The 19318-nt window shown below is 40.5% G+C and overlaps 1 protein-coding gene across 2 annotated transcripts in view; it reads left to right on the top strand.

The window, feature by feature from the left end:
• The first annotated feature begins 217 nt into the window (after window positions 1-217).
• The window catches only part of FUT9 (fucosyltransferase 9), a 112352-nt gene continuing 93251 nt past the window's right edge, over window positions 218-19318 (top strand). Inside the window, exon 1 of one of the 2 annotated variants that reach the window (XM_054195193.1) lies at window positions 218-348. The gene's annotated coding sequence lies outside the window, so the exon portion shown is untranslated. The remainder of the gene's footprint in view (window positions 349-19318) is intronic. The other variant, XM_054195191.1, reaches the window with a different exon arrangement.

Genomic DNA, 19318 nt, shown 5'->3' with positions numbered 1-19318 from the left:
AATAAGGGACGAAGGGCCGAGGGACGGAGGGCTGCAGGAGCGAGCGCCCGCGCTTCCCAGCTGCTCCCGCTCCGCTGCGCGCCCCCGCTCCGCTCCCCGCCTCCCTCCGCCCCCCCCGCCATCCGCCGCCGCGCGTTCCCGCGCCCGGGGCTGACTCTCCCTCGCATCCTCCTCCGGCGGCGGCGGCGGCGGCAGCGCCGGGGATGGGCAGCGAGAGCGCGCCCAGGAGCAGCCCGGGCCCCGCCGCTCCCCCCTGCTCCCGCACCCGCTGCTGCTCCTGCCCCGCCGCCCCCCGCGCCCCGGGGGCAGCGCCGCCGCCGCCACACCCGCAGCCCCCGCCTCGGACGGGTGAGTCACCGGGCCCTGCACCCCCCCCCCCCCCCCCCCCCCCGCCAAAAGCACCTGCCGTGCATCCCACCACCACCACCCTCCTTCTATCCTCCCCCTCCCGCCCGCCTCCCATCCCGGAGCGGCCCCGGGGATGAGCGCTGGGGGAGTTGGGGGTGTCGCGGGGGGGAGGCACCGCGTTCACCCCTGCCCCCGTCCCCGGGGGAACCGAGGGTCCCGGCCCAGCCTTGCGCCCTCCCCGCGGGGGCGGAAGGTCCGCGGGGCAGCAGGGGTGTCCCCGGGGCTCCGCAGGGGCTGCGGGGGGAAGGTTCTCTCGCCTCGCTGCCCCTCCCGGGCACGGCTGCCCATTCCCACGGGGGTCTGGCACACGCACAGACGCGCACACGGACACCCGGACAGCCCCGCTCCCCAGCCGGGGCCAGGAGCCCCTTGATACCCCCCCTCTCCAGCCCCTCCGCAGCCCCCTCCCATTCGGGGCGGCTCGGGGGAGGGGGCAGCGCCTTAACTTTTGCAAGGGACCATTTGAAGGTGAGCAACCGGAGTTGGCTGCTCACCCGGAGTCGCCCCCCAGGAGGAGGGGGAGGGTCCCGGTCCTGGCCCCCCTGCCGGAGCCGTCGCTGGGTTCGCCGGGTGCAGCGGAGCTCGGCCCTTCCCGCGGGTCGGCGGGGGGCGGGAGGGGCGGCTTCGTGCAGAACTCGGCGCTCAAATGGACTTTCTTGACACCCCCATCCCATCACACCCCCCCCCCCCGCAATGATTAATTAAATAAAGCCCGGGGTGGTGGAGGAGGGGGGAAGAAGTCTGTGCTTGTTTTGCTGTCGCTGCCCAGAGCCGGGAGGGCAAAAGATGGGATGCTGTGGTTGAAACGCGTTTTCTGGTTTTTATGTGTCATGATGCACACGGTTGGTTGTAGGTAGTGTAGTAACTATCTGTATCCCAATAGTTCCCTGTCGAAGGGTTGTTATGGCAGCAGCGCTTCCCCCTTCTTTTATTTAGCATCTCTGGCTCAGAGTCATGTTAAAGACCTGGAAACTGCCTCTAGAAAAAAAAAATAAAAAGAAAGAAAAAAAAAAGAAAGAAAAAAAAAGAAGAAAAAAAAGAGCAACCTCTTGCCACTTTGCCAAATAGCCAACAAGTACAAATATGAGATTCACACTAAATCTTCACTCCCTTCTCCAGAAGCTGGTGCTGTGATAACACTTAAGACTGAAGGAGGATGGGGGGAAACGTCATTTTATGGTTTTTTTTACACAATTCCTGCATTTTATTAAATTTTGTTGGAGTTTTTGCTTGGTTTTGCGTTGGTTTTTTTCATGTGTTTCATTTGTACTTTTTCCTAGCATCCTTCTCTCCTGCAGAGGACTGCTTAGTCCTGCATTACACTGGGTAAAGGGATTCAAGCGGTTCTACATACAACTAATGCACAACGTTTGTGGGAAGGGAAAGCTTGTAATTCTGTAGATTTAGCTTTTCTGTGCAATTTACAGGATGATTCTTGCAATACAGAGAGGAATCTGTGTAAGACTCATCAGGAAGGTTTCATCACATCTTAACTGCCACAGCTGGTGGCAGTGTGAAACAGTAAGATTTAAAGGTTATTATGGAAATAAGTTTCTCTGTCACCTGTAATGGTCAGCCTGTTCTCAGTCAACCAAAAGTAGTTGGATGGGAAATGCTCTGATTCTGATTTCAATTTAGTCAATAGTGTTTTTTGGAAACAGTGTTTAAACCGTGAAGCCTTTGATGAGGACGGATGTTAAAAACACATGAAATTGGTAGAGGGCTATATTATTTTGCAGTTTTTACTCTGCGCTTGTATAGGTACCATTTGTTGTCTTCAACTGGAGTTTGCCTGAGTAGAAGTTGAGCAGTAAATGACAAGAACAGAAGGATTTTGTCCGGCAAGCCCCAGCGTTTTTATTTCCGGCAGAATATTTGCAGGCTGACATAGATATTGCAGGATGAAATGTTACTGAATTGTGATATCATGTTTCCAATTGTACATTTTGAAATAAGTTTGGCTTATCAGTAGGAAAGCAACACCAGTGTGTAACTGTTCATTTAAGAATGAAAGAATGCCCCAGGATGATTCCTGTGTTGAAACAGACTAGGTTCAGGTTAAATAGGTGAACTAAAATAATGTAATGTAAGCGATCCGTAACTAATTTTCATTGCTTGTAATGAAAACAGGCACTCTTGTCATCTTTGAATTGGAATACAGAAATGTTAGGAGAGGGATGAAGAACAGCAAAATATATATTTTTAATGACAAAGTGAACTCTTGAATAAACCTCAGATATCTCTGAGGGAATACAGGCACATTTCATGGTATAACTGTGGTCACGATTCTGATCCCAGCTAAATCGGTATGAGATTCTCCCCAGGCGGTGCTGTGAGGAGAATCAAAGGCATCTCTGCTAACCATTTTTGAGGAACTAGGATGTGAAAAGATCATTTGTATTTTTCCCCATTGCCATAGCTAGAAGGATTTATTTTGCATCTTGTATGGAATATTCCACGCTTTACCCTCCCGAGCTGTACTCAAGCCTATAGTTCTTACCTGCCCAGACAGCTCAGCTGAAATAATTCCTGTGAGAAAGAATAATGTATGTATGGCTATGGGCAGTTTTATTGGGCCCAACTAGTTAAATAATAGTCATGTTTACTGGAAAAAGGGTTTGACTTTGAATGATGTTTTCATATCTGATACCACTAAAATTTCATTTTAGGTGGTAGGAATAACATGTTTCTTAAAATGGCATTATTTGTTTTATGGTTCTGATATGAAAAGTCTAGCTGAATGTAATCAAGCTGGAGAGCAGATGTTTCCAACTTTAGTGTTTTTAAAAATATCCATAGTGATTTAAAAATAACCTTAAATTGCAATGAAGAAAATACAAATTTGGTCACTCTGAAAAGGGTTACAGATGAAGTTATTTGATACAAATGAATTTGATTTTGCTACAAAATTATTTGAGACAAACGATTGCACTTATTTAACATTGGACGGAGGTAAAATGGAACAAAAAAGCAAGCTGGCAGAACCCAGTCATCATAGGGAAGTAGACAGTATAAACGCCGCTAGACTGTTGCGAAAATTACCCAAGAGGTTCCAGCTTTAAGGGTCTGACTCCCTTATGGGAGTTGGATGGGAAAAGCCCCACTGCCTTCAGTAAGCGTTAATAGCTGGAGCGTATGCTAGGAGAAGGGATGGGTAAAGAAAATTTTCTTGCATACCACAAGAATTTTGACAGTTAGTTACTAAAACCAGATTGGAAATATATGGGCTTTCTTCGGTTAGGAGGAAGTCCTGGCTCTGCCGAAACGGAATTGGAGTCTTGCCATCGATTTCACTGGGGCCAAAATGTCATCCTGAGAATTATGTTTCAAGTGACTTTTGAAATACGCTGCGTGCTATATTTAATCTGGTTTTAATTTGTGTGATATTCTATTAAAATGAGGTTACCTTTGCCAAGCGTGAGTTATTAATTAGTTATTAGCAATCATTTTCCCTTTCCTTTTACATTTTTTTAAAATGTCAGTTTTTCAGAAATGGCAAGAAATACAAAATAGTCTTCCTGTAAGAGTGCACTCGTAAGCTGAATAATTCAAAGCCTGTACTGTCATTGTGCAATCAAATTTTTAATATTATGCTGTCAAAGTCATAAAAAAAGAAAATCAAATGTGACATCATAGAAGACAATGTATATAGCTGACATGACATCCGAATGTTTTAATTTCCCCACTTTATACTTGGTGGTTAATGAAGACAGACTTTTCTTTCTTTCCTCTGAGGAAGCTCCTAATACAACATATTAAATGCTCAGAAAAGATGATGTGTATATTTTCTTGAAAAGACATATACCTCTTGTGAAGAAAAGTCCCTAACGTAAAGGAAATGAAATCGTAAAGGAGACAATCGAAAGCCTTCACTGGGAAACACAGAACTGAGATAATTTGTAGCTAATGAGGAAAACTATTGCCAGATAGGTTTTGCTAGAATATGATAGGAATGATCTTGACAAAGGACAATTTATTAACTGTTCCTTACTAGGTATGTACCTCAGAGTGAAAAAAAAAAAAAAAAAAAAAAGACCAATGTACTCTCGCTCTCAAAAACCAGTCATTTCTGTGGTGTCTTTCTGCTGTTTTTCCCCCTAAATTAAGTATCTTTAATGCTAATGAAAAGTACCAGATTGGCAGCAATGGAAAATTAGACTGTGTTTATACCCAGCATTTGTGGAGCACAGGGAGCAGCACTGCAGTGCGGTGGCCCCACACTGAGCTGCCATTTCAGCCTGGCTTGGCTGGGTACTCGACACGGAGAAAATGTTTGCCCACCGACATCTTCCAGGTGGCCAAGGACCTCTTTGCTCCAGGTGGCCAACGCACTGAGGAAATCTGCCTGGAATGGGATTTTATTTGTTAGCCTTGGCCTCTGCCGTCCTCAAAGAAACAGGCCCCGGTTGTGGCTCCATGGGGACCTGGCCGGATACTGCGAGGAGCTCGGTATTCTCAGTGCTGCTGCTTTCGAAAGTGCCGCGTGTGTTTCCAAGATCCTCTAAGAAATGGAGTGAAATAACCAGTTCATTTCACACGGGCCACAAACCAGCTTTCAAATCGCAATGATTTTCCGTCACTACTGCATGTTGGCTGTATTTGAATCGGTGAACTAGAGGTGAAAGGCTCCAAAAATGTGATTACCAGTCCCTTGAGACATTTAGTCCTTCAAGGATATCTTACTGGAAATGCATGTTTCTATTTCACAAACCGGAGCAGAGAGAAATGAATTAATAACACACCAATATTTTTCTTTCGTTTTGAAAGAAGCTTTCATGCTTGTTTCCTTTTTAATATTTTGTAGGGAGACTGTCAATTCCATTTTGTCAGATATTTGGTTCTGGAATACATATATAATCCATAAGCAAAATGCCTCATACTTGTTCATATTTCGTGACCACATTTTGCTACATTTTTGATCTGACATTAGACAATGATTTAACCGCGCACTCCCATACCTGGCTAAACTAAAACATTCCAATACCAATGTTTGCAGTGTTGGTTTTTTTCCCCCCTAATGTCTGCCACTCAGCAGCAGAAAATGTCAGGGAAAAAAAAATGTCAAATAACAAACAAAAATCTATTCTTTATAATGGATTTTTATGTATAATGGCTTATTTTTTGGAAGAAAAAAAAATAAACCTAAACTATTGCAGTTGTTTTTACACCTAAACCTATTGTGTAAATAAAGGCACTGAACTAAAGGAAGCCACCAATTGAATACCGAAAATGAATATTTAAGTGATAATCCAGCTGTTCAAAGGTCTCTCATATTTTCTGCAGATGTCGTCTTCCTTTTAGTTTATCCGGGACAGCAAATACAGCAGTTTCAAACTGAGAAAGTGTGTTAGAACTGAAACTGCAGGAAAACTTGTTTTCCCATTTCAGTGTAAGAATGGAAGTGAGAATCAGAGATCTATAAGGTCTAAACTTTGAAGGACACAATGACGTAAAAGATATACTTCCTTCAAAGTTATTTTTTTCATTTAGGAAGTGAGTGTGGGTTTTTTAAGTATGGCAAGTATTTTTTAAATTTTGTATTTATCTAGCACCTTTATTATTGCTTTATTTACCTAATAAACAAATCCTAGAAAATATTTTCTGCACTTCAATTTTATATCAGTTCCCATCCCAAAGTATCTAGCTAATATTAAAACATTAGTCATCATTTTTCATATTAAAATGCACAAATTAATAATCTGAAAAAATGACAGAGGCAGGCGGCTTTGTGATTAGCAAAAACTGGTTCCAAATTTTGTATAACGCTTATATTTGACTGTTGATTAGTGTGTTTTAATGATTAAGAGTTAGTGATGTTCAAATATCCTTTAAGAAATTAACTAAAAGGCATAAATAAAGTCCACAATTAAACAGAGTCATTTAATACATGGTTTCTTTCTTACTCATTTGAACTACGATTCAAGTTGGTGATTTAAACTACTTTGATTGAAAACTGCCCGTACTTAAGATAAGGTAATCACTACACATCTTGTTTACATTTTTGTCTTTACATGTCCCCACAGTTCCTCCCGCGGCTTCTTTTCACCCGCATTTTCACCCCAGATGGAGACAATGGGTGGAAGTCCAAATTATTTTTAAATAGCTTCTAAATAATAAAGCAGCATTACCTCCCTGTATATTCTAAGACTTTCTTCAGATGAGTCACCACATCTTAGGAAGTCAGGTACCAACAGCAGTACCCAGAGCAGATTACTAACCAAGGACAGATGGATGCAGGTGGCAAGTAGACCATGCCAGACACCACGGGGTGAAGCAGGCTCATAAAGCAACAAAGCCAGTTTTCTCTGCTTATCAGGGCGACATTTCAGAGGTTTTTGAAATTACAAATGCCTCCTTTTGAAATGAAAGACACAAATTTTCAAGTCCTCAAAAAACAAAGTCTCTTACCCGAATGGTTTTGGATAGACTGAAATGTAGAATATTGTAATACACATCCCAACATGTCAGAAACAATTTGAATATTTCTTTTTTTTTTTTTTTTGGAGGTTTTTCTTTCAAACCAAGACTTCTGCAAAATTAGTTCAATTTCGTGGGGCATTGTGATTTCAGTGTAACTGCATATTCCGACCGAACAGGATTTCAGTGAAGTTTCTTCAATGACTTAAACTACAGAAGAAGAAAGACTTCTGTGTGTATTCCAGTAAATTGGCTGATTGTATACATCAAGTTACTCATGTGACAAGTACTCTGACTTTATGAGAATTGACAAAGCAGTGGAAGTCTTGGCTTAGAGGGAGAGGGTAGAACTGATGGTAAAACTTGATTTGGAATTCTCCATCAAAATTATTTTTCTATAGAAATAATTAATGCTTTGAAATCAAAAGTGGCATTAGAGGGCCACGAAGATGATCATAGGGCTGGAGCACCTCTGCTATGAAGACAGGCTGAGAGAGTTGGGGTTGGTCAGCCTGGAGAAGAGAAGGCTCCAGGGAGACCTTATAGCAGCCTTCCAGTACCTAAAGGGGGCCTACAGGAAAGCTGAAGGGGGGCTTTTTACAAGGGCATGTAGTGATAGGACAAAGGGTAATGGCTTTAAACCGAAAGAGGGAAGATTTAGATTAGATATAAGGAAGAAATTCTTCACTACGAGAGTGGTGAGGCACTGGAACAGGTTGCCCAGGGAAGCTGTGGATGCCCCATCCCTGGAGGTGTTCAAGGCCAGGCTGGATGGGGCTTTGAGCAGCCTGGTCTAGTGGGAGGTGTCCCTGCCCATGGCAGGGGGGTTGGAACTAGATTCTCTTGAAGGTCCCTTCTAACCCAAATCATTCTATGATTAGTATGGGTCAATAGTAGAAGATCCCTAATTTAATTTGAAAAAATAGAAAATCATAAACTTTTGAAATTAAGAATTCAAAAAGGGAAATATTTTATGGTCATTACTGCTGAATATTGCATTTAAATGGAATGGGAGGACATCCAACGGCACTTAGAAAGCAATCCAGTTATTATTATTGACTATATTTTTATGTTTGGAATAAAATTTATCAGCTAAGCAGCCAAGGCTATCAACCTAGGCTATACCAATTTTACGTTTTATTTAAGCTGGCAATACAAGATTTTCCCAAACTAACTGCCTAGGACTATTATTCAGCAGTTCTAAATACCCATAGTTTAAAGGCCAATGTTTAAGTATAACGAAGTAAACCTGGTCTGACACAAATGCTAATTACTTTCTTGCAAATAACCAGACTTAAAAAAGGGCCTTTAAGCAACACCATTTAGCTAAATGGAGAAAGAAAATGCAATAATATCCAACAAATGCCATTTTGGGGTATAACAAACTTGCTCATTCTAGAACTTGCAGTAATTGGGAACATTTTAAGTGAGAAAGCTTGCCCCAAAAAACATCCGCCTCAACCACCTACACTAAGCAACAACTAATGTCCTATATTAGCACTGATACAAGAGTTGCAGGTGAGGAGCTCAGGGAAGGAATCAAACAACTTCTCGGATGGTCTCCATGCCTCCCCTACGGCTGCTTGCCAGCCACCCTTGCTGTGCAGCCCACGTGGGGAGCCGAGGAATGATCAGCTGCCTCCCCAGCAAAGCTTCTTGTGGGACACAGACAAAAATCACCCATTACTTGACCTCTCTGAGCTGGGATGTCCTGTACCTGCCTTCCTGCACTTTCTTCCCTCCATAACTTCTGGGCCTCCAGCACTGGCCAGCGTGCCCTCTTGCAGCAAGCTGGCACTATTTGAGATTCTAACTAAAGAATATTTAAGGAGAAAGCAACGAGAAGATTTCAAACTAACATTTAAAATAATTTGGCAGTTAGAATGCACATCGCTAGATTAAATGTGTTTCCTTAAGGCCCCACTGAGATGAAGAGCCTCTTTCTTTCCACAGGTATCCTAGAGCAGGCAAATGCAAGCAGCTGAGAGCATTTGTGTTGTTAAAGTGATCATAACCAACAAAAACTATAATAACAAGTTATATCTGGTTTCTAGATCTTTCCAGACAAGAGACGTTTAAGCCAATAGTGGTACCAATAGTCAATGGGAAGGAATTCCAAACTAATTGCGTGTTGAGGAGAAACACAGCAGCAATGCAATGAAACTCGGGGCTGGGAATTTTTACCCAGTTGATAATATTCATCATAAGCCTGGGAGTAATTTAATTTCAGGCAATCAATTAAATAATTAGGAAAATGGTTGGGGGGTGTGTGGACATATAAACCACAGTATGAATAAGTCAACTTAATTCACTAAAAGGAAATAAGTAGTTGACCAAAACCTGTGAACTGCAGCAGTGGGTAACCAGAGAAGATACCAGCAGTCACCATTTTTTTCACATTTATAAGATATGATTACAAAATGTGGAGACAAATGCCGGTCTTAGAAGCACAACTTGAAGCTGTGAGACTACCTGTTATTAAAAAAGGTTGCTTCATTCCCACATCATCTCGACACTTTCAAATAGGCCTAAATTTAATTAGCTTTCAGATCACTACATTGCTCTCAATCTGGTTATGAGGCAAAACAGACCAGCTGCGGAGACAACTCACTTTCTCAAATAATGATTTTGCGACCATAATATGCACAATGTTCATTGCTGAGGAACAAATTCTGTTTTCCTTAACACCTAAGATACACAGGGGAAAAAAAAAAATGTTATGAGTCTGTTGCATAGTTAGTAATGAAGCACTCAGACATATGAAAATATAATTTTGTTTATGGGAAATTTTACAGTTTCACTGGTTTTCTATTCTGAAAAAAACAAAAACATAAGTTGAACGTTTCTACATATAAAGGAGTTTTTTTTTTCAGTCAGCATTTCTGCTTGTAGGACAATCTAGTTGTAGATACATTTAGAAGATTGACTATGGTAAAACCAAAATAATTGTGTTACTTTGATGAAAAAAAACACTGCAGTGGAAAGCTATTTCAGAATAGAAACTTGAAAAAATATACATTTTTCACCTTTTCAAAACAATTTTTTCTTGGAATTTGCACAATTCCGAGAGGTGTTTTGATGTAAAAATATCAAATTGTCTTTCATCCTCCTCTGATCTAGATCTACAGGAAAGCTCTAGATCTACAGGAAAAAATATGGTATCCTATTGGATGTTTGCAGGAAAACCTGCAGCTTTCTGTGTTAAGGTATATAAAGACAATAGTCTAACCTGCTGAACTGTGTCTTAACCATATGTTTTTAAGTGTATGTATACATATATATACACAAACACACTTATGTAAGAATAAACATATAGATATATATACACACACACTTACATACACATATACTCCTATTCCTCCTCGTCCACAATAGCAGCTGTTCTCAGTCACCCTACCTGGTTAAAATCTTCCTCCCTGAAAGTCAGCTTCTTTTATTTTTTTTTTATTATTTTTTTTTCCCTAATAGAGCAATTTCCTGTGGTGGATTTATGAATTTATCCCTTTTCTTGAACTTTGTTGGATTGGCCCAATTTGTAATTCTTTTTGCTCGCATTACTATGCAGATAATATTTGTTCCTTTCCCTGGGTTGTTATATAGAATAAGTCATTTTGATGTTTTTGCCCTGTTTTTGTAAGTGCTTAATGCTGTGTAATGGGTATGGATTATCTGTAGTTTTCAGGTAAGTAGAAAAAATGACTCCAGAATTATGCCTCTCTGAAGGTCAGAGACGCGAGGCTAGAAATGGAAGCTGAGGCACTAGGTTCACAGTCCCCAGCTCCAGCCATGCCTCTTCCTACAGTACGGCATTGTTTTAACACAGATTTTCCCCAAAATATGGACAACACTTTTGACGCCATGAAGGGAAGACACAGTCACAGGCTATTTCAGCATCAATGAGAAAAGGCTGGTGTAGAATTAAGAGAATAGTCACTGATCGGGCTAGATAGTAAACTACACTATCTACTGATACATATATTTTTTAAGCTTTCTGCAAAGTATTACTTCAAAATAGTATTTCTTCCTGCTTCATTGCCACCTGCTTTCCTTTCTAATCTGTTCCATCTTAGTCATTACTGATCTATCCTTAACTCGTGTGACACTTTCTTCCTGCCTTTGTTTCTTTTATTCCTCAGATTCATTTTATTTCAGTTCTTAATTTCCATCTTTTCCTTTGCATCATTTCCCAAATCATCGCTTGTTACTTAATTATTGAAAAGTTATTTTATTTGCCCCAGGAAAAAAAAAAAAGAGGGAATTCGAAGTTTTCACTAAAAATTACCTGTGATGATTGAGGGTAAAATCCACGCAGAGACTTACAGTTAAACACATTAATGGTTTTAGGCAACAGAAATGTGACTTGGATGTATTTGTCTGTATTAGAAAGTAATTCAGCACAATAGGAGCAGACCGGTAGATCAAAGCAGCTGGTGCGGAGGTATATTTAAGGTATGTGATCGATGTGTTTTACCATGGACTAGATTTAGTTTGGTGTCTTGGACCAAATGTTAATACCCTGCATGTAGTCTGAGGCTGTTCAAAGGACTCAGTAGTTCAGATCCTTTTGTCCCCACTGCAGGTTATAGTACATTTGGTGCAGACTGTAAGCAGAGCTTTCAATTTGCCTTGCTTCAAAAGAAATCTAATTCACACACACTTTGCAAACCAAAATAATGTATGGTAATTGGGATTCGGTGTAAACCCACACTGCTTCTCCCAGTCAAATGGCAGTCTCCTAGGCTCTGAACAGCAAACTCCACCACCACCTTGCCCTGGAGTTGCCCGTTCCTAACTCAGTTTGTAGTCTTAACATTTTTGTTTGTGTATGTCCCGAAAAGAAGTTGGGGTTGTTCAGCATGGAGAAGAGAAGGCTCTGGGGATAACTTATTGCTGCCTTTCAGTACTTAATGGGGCTTATAAGAAAGATGAAGACAAACTTTGTAGCAGGGCCAGTTGCAATAGGACAAGGGGTAATGGCTTTAAACTCAAAAAGGGTAGATTTAGTCTAGACAGAAAGAAGAAAATTTTTACGCTGAGGGTGATGAAACACTGGAAAAAGTTTCCCAGAGAGGTGGTAGATGCCCCATCCCTGGAAACATTCAAGGTCAGGTTGGATGGGCCTCTGAACAACCTGATCTATTTGAAGATGTCTGTGGTCATTGCTGGGGGATTGGACCAGATGACCTTTAAAGGTCCCTTCCAACCCAAACTATTCTATCATTCTATGATAAGAACCTTAAGTCTTCTGAAGACTGAAAAAAATCAAGGACTGTGTAAATCTTTCATTGTGCCAGCTCATGGACTAAGTACCTCAACCAGGTACCCCTTCCTTGGCAGCTCTGTCAGGCACTAGGCTAAAGAGTCATTCACCTCTTCTGTGTAAGCAAATAAATTTTTAAGGCTTCCTACAGTTGTGGCCAGTGTTTTATCTCAGAACAGTCTCTGGGAGTAGCAGGTTGCAGTGCCACAGCTAGAGCAGGGAATTAGCACAACTGAACCCAGGCTGGCAACATTTTGGATAGCACGTCTAATCACAGTGTTATCAGGGGAGCGCCAGCACTTTTCTTATTTTAAAATAAAATCTTTATTTAATTTCTTTTTGTCTTCCCTACAGTTTCTAAAAAGAAAAAAGAAATATAAATATCTACTTTACTAACAAAATCTGAAGCCTGGACAGATAGATGCACATCCTTCAAATCCTAAGCAGGGCGCTTAACTTCTGGCTAAGTGAAATTTAAAACTTTAAAAATTAAAAAAAATGAAAAAAATAGTTTAAAAATAACAGACTTTTCTGATTAGCATTCCCCTCTGTATCAAACTGCCTGTTCAGTGTCATGACTATACATAGCTCTCTGCTCTGTTTGCAGGTTGCCCACTACCCAGTCTGTACCACTCACCTTCCTGGGGGATGGTGTCATAAATGTTTAAATATGGATGCTTCATCCAATATGGGGACAAGACACCAAAAGTGAAGTAATGAATTGCTCTGCTATTTAGTACCCAAACTTCTTTTTGGACGCAACCATCAAGCATTGCAAGGTCTAACTGACAGGTACTTTGTTTATAAAGACTTGTTCTCTACCCTGAGTTAGGCTTCCTGTGCAAAGCATAGGAAATAGATGACTAAGAGTGGGATTCGGAGAAACCAGCAAGCAGAAGGAGGGATAGCTTCAAGGAAATATGGTGGGGCAGGAATACACCTACAGCCTCCACCTTAAAGGCATCTGCTTTCAGCACTGGGGAAGTGCCTACTGTCCCCTGAAAGTAAGCATATAAGCTAGACCTGCTTTTTCTCCAAAATAATTAGAACATACTGCTAATTGATGCTCAAATATCCAGTAATTAGAGCACTTACCGTTTCAGTGGATGGCCTTTTCAAAACATACCCACACTTCTAAGTTGGAGAAAAAATTTCACTTACAGGCACTTTCAGGTCAGAAATGTGCCCTAACTACTGACTGAATGGTTATTTTGGGATGAAGTGAGCGACTTTCTCCTCTTGAAACTTTGCCAATTTAGATAATTGATTAAATAGCTAATGGAGGAGGAATTTAAACCTGACCCCCTTCGTTCACAGAAGAGTGGGCTAACATCAGTCTGTGGAGTCAATTGCTTGCTATTTGGCTGAATAAATATTTAAAAGCAAACTGAAGAGTTACAAGAGGGGAAAATGAAGAAGTTGTCTTGCCAAATAACAAGTGCTTTTTGGTTAATGGGAACCTCCTGGGAGGCAGACAGTCTCAAATCTAATACTCTCTATAGATCAGATACAGTGGGGTTGTCTGTCTCCCAAGAGAGAATTTCATTTACTCCAGCTTCAAACAGTCTTGTTTCCTGCTGTTGTTATTTTTTGCCTTCTTCTTCCCTTCCTCCTCCCTCCCCCATATTAGATATCTGCTCTGGTAAGCATGTTCTCAGAAAAAGTATTGGTGCTTTCTTGGGGGTGACACCGCTGCCTCTTGCAAGTCAGTTCATGCCCTGAGAACCTTGGTAGGGTCAGGGCTTGAGGGACCTGGCACATGAGCACCATGAGCTTGGACATACTGGGTTGCAGTTGCTCGAGGGCTGGAACGTGTTAGTGGTGCCTGAACGCTCAACTTGGCATTATCCAAAGCAGCAACTAAATCCCTTGATAGGCTTTATCTTTATACTTCATTTTAGGACGTTAAAAAGCAACACTTAGGAGCCTTTAGAAATAGAGAGAGGTACTAATAATAGAAACCTTCAGTGAATTTAATGTTTTATAAAAAGTGCTAAGTAGCCAGCTTGGGAAACTGAAGATCTCTCTCCTTTCACGTAATAGATATAGCGCAGTGAACAATAGTATAGCTTTCCCACACCACTTCACCACTTTGTCTCCATTTGTTTTTAGAAGGTGTTCGATTCTGTGGCAAAGGCCTAAAGTAAGTTAATGTCCAAGGGAGTAGACGAATGTTTTAGTTCAGGGAATTATGTTTCGTATGAAAGCAGATATCTGTCACTTTCCCATAAATACTCATTTTTGACATACTGTTTACTTCAAAGATTCTTTATTTTACCAGTCCTTTGTCGCTCTTCCTGTTTAAGTCTTTGTGGCAGAGACTTTTATCATGTTTGCTCCTGTATTCTTGAAAAAAACAACACACTAACACGATAACTCAATCTAATCTAGCTTTTACACCTTATTTTACAAAGCAAACCCTTATGTAGGTTTCTATAACACTAGAAGAGCCTTGCTGAAGTCCTTAAAAATCTGATTTATTCAAGTTGAATTAGGCATTCATACTTCCTAATGCTCCTTGAGCCGTTATCAAATTGTAGTGATTTCAGTGAAAGCCCCAATGTTTGTGGTAAGTCTTCTCTGGTATGGATGATGGAAGAGAACAAACCATTGAAATTTATTACTCCCTGTTTAGACCGAAATCTGACTGAAGCAGGAGTAAGTTGACAAGAGCATTAGTATTTCCCAGATAATTATTTTGTTAATGGCTGCAAATCTGTTGGTGGTAGGCAGGCGGTAGGTTGTCTTTCCCTGTTAACATTTTATGACCTCCTCCAACTCAAAGTAAAGCCTTTTCGTGCAAAAATTTTGCCAAAATTGTAACAAGTTGGAAAAGATTAGTTCTCTAATTATAATGTGTAGTTTCATTGTTGCACATATAATTCCTTTTGGAGGATTGGCCTGCAGTTCTTTGATAGAGCAGTTTTGACTTGCATTCTTCCTAGAATTACAGTCCAGTGACCAGAATATATCTATTCCACAATATCTTAATTTTACAAATTATTCTTGATTTTATGTCTGTCTCTGAGTTCTGGAAAGGCTAGCTTTTCTTTCTGAAACATAGATATTCTTGAATGGGCATTGTTTCCTGTTAGACTCAGATCCTCGGCTACTGATCGGTTGCACATTAATACGTCTGGGAAAGCCAACTTTAAATATTTGCTTTTTGAAATCCCTGAGTTTTCTTGAAAGGCAGTAAGTGAAGCTAGAGATGTGCCTATGACTGGGAAGTATTTAACTAATTCAGAAGACAACCTACCCTTCCGTGTGAAGCAACCTAAAATTTTAGGCTTAAGTACAGATATGGCAATGTATTTTAATTTCTGTATTTTTTCTCTTTTTTTGTCGCTAATAATCTGCACCTTTGCCTCTCATCTTCTGTGTTTTCCCATCTTCTTTGGCTGTATTTTATCCCTCAGGGTCATGATCTTACTTGTAACCCTATAATCAACCCAAAGTTGTGAGCCTGGAGAAGTTCAAAACATACTCATAGGTGGCTTTCCTCTCACCTAACTTCAGCCACCAAAAACTAAGCTGACCTTCAAGGCTTCTTCTCTAGTTAGGAGAGAGAAAAACATCTCCAGAGAGCAATTCATCACGCTTTCTGGACAACTCTCTTAGAATGGGATGAATTACACTGTGAAAGGACTTGTCCTTCCCTCTATATAGGAAAGAGACTATAAAAGGAGCTTCAGTAAATGCCATGGGGAGTATGTCTAACCTTTTTTAAAAAAAATGTTATTATTTAAATATTAAATATTTTAAAATATGATTATTTAAGACTATAAATTATTTTTCTAGAGGACTTTCAGTTTCCAATATCACCTGTATTTGACTTGGGCAATGTGAGAGCAGGAAAGGAGCCAGATGAGCTTGCTGACTACCCCTGCAACTGGGAAAGAGGGGGAGTATGGTACGGGGTTACTTGAGCTGGCAGCACAGAAGCCGTTGTGGGGCTAGGAGCAGCACGGCTGTGTTCATGCGACACTGCACACTGAGTTAAGAAACGTTGCTGAAACCAGCTTAATTCACTGGCACAATACCTGAATTTATGTGACATTTGTTTATAGCAAATAGACCAGTAGAATAGTCTATATGTTTAAGAAGTTTCTTCCAGTTTACCTCTTTCTTCCAGTTTCTTACTTGGTTTTTGAACAAGTCATCACAAAAATTCATCAAGCTTAGAGACATCTTGTACAAGCCATTTTCTGTTACAGAATACATGCTCTCTTGATGAATCGTTCGCTTTGTCCCGCCATTTCTATATGTAGGTACATCTATGATAAGGAATATGCGAATCAGGGAAAAAGTGAGAACATCCTGATACTCATTTCTGGAGTAGCAGTAGTAGTAATGCAACTTCATTCAATTACAGAAAAGTCCTTTCATTAATTTATGTGAATGAATACAGGCTGAGTGCTAATAGATGAGTGCATACCATTAATTACTGCTAAAACGAAAGGATACACAACCTAAATTTGGCAATAAATGCTCACAGCACTATTCCAAAGAAGGTTTTCTGAAGCTGTTCATGACATATCAATACTTCTTTTTAGAACTTCAAGGCTACGGAAGATAAAACTGCAATCTTCTCTGAAAGCCTGCAAAGAAAGTCTGACTTTCTGTGCAGTTGTTATCATTTTGCCAACTGAATGGATGTCACTTAAATTAGACCCTGTAATATTAGTGCTACGTACTGTTTTGTAGGGGAAGTATTTTGACTGGGAAGAATCAAATTTGTCATTGCCAAAGGAAATGTCTTTTACGTTGGGATGGAGACTGCTCCCCGTTTTGATTTACTACTCTCTTTCACAAGGATTGCTGTATGGTTTTTCACCTAGAAGTCCTTCTAGTTTGGGAAATTAAAATCCACGCGTAAGGAAATCCTAAACCAATAACTTTATCACTGTTATTCTCAGCAGAGATGAGTTGGGAGCTGTTCTGCTGAGAGGGAATCGCAGGTGCCCCTTCCTGTGACCTGTCAGAACAGCATGAGCATTTGAACTTTACTACTTCCCTAACTTGCCTTTGCTCCAAGAGAAGAGCATGGAGACAGCAGGTTTGAGGTCGGTCCAGCTCTGTCTTCTTGGAGCAGAAAGCTGACTTCAGTTCTTTCATATATATACACAAGTCCCTTGCTGTACTTTTGGGTCAAGTGTAACAAGGCACACACCAAAAAGGAACTAATATAGGTTTTATAGCAGCAATATCTTTACATTCACTTTACTCTTCCAAATTCATTGCTCCAATTCCCTACTGCTTATGGGCACATGAAAGGGCTGGTGATACCTAATCTCATTATTTTATACGTGCTGTGAATTTTTTCTCTTAATGCTCCAATTTAGAAAATTAGAGCATTGCATGAAAATCTCAAATGCCACTAGACAGAAAAAAAAGAGAAAGCTAGGAACATACACGGTATGCTCCCCATGCAAAGTCCTTTCCAGCTTCTAAGCCTAGTAAATACTATTCTCTTCTCCATTCTGTTAGTAAACAGATACTATTTAAAGTATTTAGGTTAGACTAGATGTTTTAGCCTGAAACAAACGATGAGCAGGTTATATGAGTATATACTAACGTGAGCAGCTGAACTGCTAGATCACAGATGTTATAACTTTCAGCTGCCGAGGTGATGAGGGTAGGTGGAAGTTAATCAAGTTAATCCGATCTGTAACCAGAGCTGTAGGATGCTGTGTTTCCAAATCCCAAGTTTCTAGATATCATGAGTGTACACCATAGCTTCGAAAAACACATCCCGTAACAACACAAAACAAAAGGAAAGCGTCTTTTAAAAACATCCACATATTTTTCTTTTTTAATAACACAAATTTCAAGCCCACCTCGTAGTCTCATATGGCATGAGTTACCATTTTTGAGCTCTTTTGGCAGTTCCACAAAACAATCCATACCACTGGGGCAGTTAAGATGGAGCCTGGAGAGTGACAATGATTTTGAGTGAATCCACTGCAGTCAGATAAATTTTTGCTTCAGAAATGGGAGCGGGGGGACGGAACTTTTCTACTTTACGCATATTCATTCTTTATATAATTTGACAAATCTCCAAGGAATTTTTTTTTCTCACTGCTTCTGAGAACTATGAAGCTGTGCAGAAATAAAGGCCTCTTTTCTGGCTTATAGAAGTTTTACTGCTTGTGATAAAAAAACAAGGCCAGTAGGAATAAAACCACTCTACACAAAATAGTTTTCTTGCACTAGCTGTTAAGAAATTATCGTTTCTATATATGATTTGAACTACTTTAACCTTGGTGAATCTTAAACCCAACTTACCTCCCATAATTTGATGATCATAAGCTAGTAGGTAGTACTATTGACATCAGTGTGACTACTCACCAGTAGGAATATAAATCAGGGTGAGTAATCAGCATGGAAACCTCTAATGCTATAATTATATTCTTTTGCAAAGTAGTATTCCCCTTGACTGCTCATCTTCTTGCTTCATACCTGAAGTTAAGCCTTACACTTGAATCTTTGGTTAGTCTGCGTGTCTTTCTCTTGTGGGATAGGGTGTGGGGAATTGGTGATGCTGACTCATTACGATTTGATGCCATGAGCTGCAGCTTTCCCAGAACAGCTGCTTTTTCTGACAAACATAATGCTCTACACTAGGCCTTTGATTTTCTGCATATTTTACTTGCTCATTAGGTCTTGCTCTTTGTATATTACTGCTTCATTCGTTGTTCGTATTCTACTGTATGTTCCCAGATGGTCAAGTATTTTCATCTGTGTTTTCTATTTTGCCTTTGCAGAAGTTGCTGAAAGTTTTGATCAGCATGAATGGATGCAGGTTTTAATTATATTTTAAGAAAATTATGGGAGAATGGGGCCTGAATCACTGGATGCTCAACTGTAACAAAAATAGCAGGGCAGGGGGGCCGAATACTAGAGGTATAAACTTTTCTGCTGCAGTTTTAAGAGCTAAATCTGTATTATGAAGAGCTAAAGGTTTGCACATGAGCACATGCCACTTACTAGAAATTGTTCCTCTGACTATCGCTTTCACTTGGAAAATACTCAAGTCCTTGGCAGTGTACTGCCAACATTCATTCTGAGCCCTCCATATGGACAGAGAAGGGATTGTTTAATATCTTGTGCATCTGATGATCTCCCACTTTCACAGGAGATGTTCTTGTTTGAGTTTTGCCTAAGAAAAAAAGGTAGTAGTATTAGTGTCACGCTTCATGTTTACTAAGTAATTTCTTTTATCATTAGTCA

This window comes from Rissa tridactyla, chromosome 3 (genome assembly GCF_028500815.1).
Source record: "Rissa tridactyla isolate bRisTri1 chromosome 3, bRisTri1.patW.cur.20221130, whole genome shotgun sequence".
Taxonomy (NCBI): Eukaryota; Metazoa; Chordata; class Aves; order Charadriiformes; family Laridae; genus Rissa; species Rissa tridactyla.
The sequence above is the reverse complement of the archived record's forward strand: the minus strand, read 5'-3'. Positions and strand labels throughout refer to the sequence as shown.